This window comes from Petaurus breviceps, unplaced genomic scaffold (genome assembly GCF_028583685.1).
Source record: "Petaurus breviceps papuanus isolate PSGF00001 unplaced genomic scaffold, PetGlider_PUasm1.0 174, whole genome shotgun sequence".
Classification (NCBI taxonomy): domain Eukaryota; kingdom Metazoa; phylum Chordata; class Mammalia; order Diprotodontia; family Petauridae; genus Petaurus; species Petaurus breviceps.
The window spans coordinates 70,436,424-70,438,553 of NW_027185761.1; positions in this window are offsets into that span (position 1 = coordinate 70,436,424).

A 2,130-nucleotide genomic window follows, 5' to 3' on the forward strand; every position below is an offset into this window, starting at 1 on the left:
GAGAGAGAGAGAGAGAGAGAGAGAGAGAGAGAGAGAGAGAGAGAGAGAGAGAGAGAGAGAGAGAGAGAGAGAGAGGAGAAGGAAACAGAAAAGCAAAAGAGAAGAGAGAGAGAGAGATGTTGCTCAGTTTTTCAGAAGGCCCTCCAGTATAGGGACAAATAAATGTATTTCATTTTGTAAAACTTACCATCTTTTCCTTCCATTTGATGAGTGGACAAAAAGAATATTGTGAGACTGGAGAGAAGGTAGAAGTAATTACTAGCTCATGAGTTGAGACTTTTAGCTCCTTAGCCTTTTCCGATGGATGTAGATGGGAGGTATTTGTTTAAATGAGCATGTAGGAGGGATTCATATAAGTTTCCCTGTTGCAGAAATGTAAATATCTGTTTCTAATAAACAAATAATAATGTTACATGTAATAGTTTCAGGCAAATTTTCTAAGAAAAAGCACCACTACCCCCAACCTCAAGGTGTCCAGACATTTGGACTGCCCACAGTAACATACACCCCTAATTTTGTTGTAGCTCGTTTTATTTTCCTCTATTGGTAGTCTGCTAGTAATGTCAATACAGCAGGAGACACATTAGGTCTGTTGAATTCATGCAGTGTTTGGGAGATCACATCAAAACCAGCAGGGAAATTTTAAAAAGCACATGCTCCTGATGTTCCCAGCTCTCTGGCACACTGGCAACTGGACCACGGCTTCTTGCAGCATCAATGTCAACAATGTCACTTGACCCATTCCATCACTTACTCCACCCCCCACTGGCACCCACCACCACCACCAAAACTGCATAAATACGTATAGGCTGGGAGTCAAATGACCAACACTTTCTCTCTGAAAAATTCAGTGTGTATTCTCCTAGGAACTGCTCCAATTTCAACAAAGAAAAACTCCCCACGAAGAAAAGTTCACAAGACCCTGAATGATGGATGCTAAATGTTTAATCATATGCCAGGAGCAGTTACATAAGGTCTGCTCAGTTCTGAGATCTATATTGGGAGAGAACAACCAGGATGGTGAAATGTAAAATACATATAATCTTCCAGAGTAGCGCAAAAAGGAATCTATTCATCCCACAGTCGTGAAACCATTCATGTGCAGTGATTTTTTTTTACAGTTTTCTAATTTTGTATTATGTTTTGTAAATTATTTATAAGGTGTTGTAATGCTTCTTATATTAATTTTTTACAAACAGATTTTTGCTATGAGGCATAAAGAGGTGCCTGAACAGGTTCTTGGGGATATAAATGATGTATGTGTGTGTAACTCACTTGTGGGTCTTGTGGACCACGCCTATGGTTTGACTCCATTGGGAAAGGACAGTGCATTTTCACGTTTCCATGTCCCTGAAAGTTAATATTGCCACCAATGATTCACAACAGAAAGCAGTTTCCAGCTCATGGGATTGTCTTTTGAGCATTGCCCCTCATTTCCAGTTGGTTTTGAGTTCTCTTCATTATTTCTACCTGACACGTGGACCAACAATGATATTCCTTTCACCTTATATTTCTGTGATTGGCTTATGGTTTTCTCCTGTATGGATTTTGAGAGGTTTTCTCCAACCAAAAACTGTTTTAGATCATTACCATTATAAAAACATTCAAAGGTTTCCATTTATTTATGTCGTACCAACCTATATCTACTCCCCCACCAAACAAGCATACACACACACAAACACAGACACACAAACACACACACACACACACAACAAGGAGGCAAAAGGAGCTAGGAAGGAACAAGTAGAGGCGTACAAAAAACTCAAGCTATAACCAAAAAGTCATGAAGAATTGCCTTTGCTCGTCTTCTCAATGCTGGACCAAAGCTCAATGTATGTAGGTATATGCACATTGTATAGATATGGCTAAATGTTGCTGACAATCTCGCAATACGAAACTGTTACTATTTAAGAAAAAAGATAAACTGTTCATCAGTGTTTACCTCAGCACTCTACTTGTACCCCATCCATGGCCAACACAAAATGAGAGACAAAGATGGAGAAAATGGAATTGAATTTCCATGTCGATGTTTGACTGTAAAATCTTGTTGGGATAACATTTTGTAATGAGCTTTTTGTCATGTGGTTTGCTTGTCTCTGATTTGAGATTCTGTGAGGCACACTTGTTAGT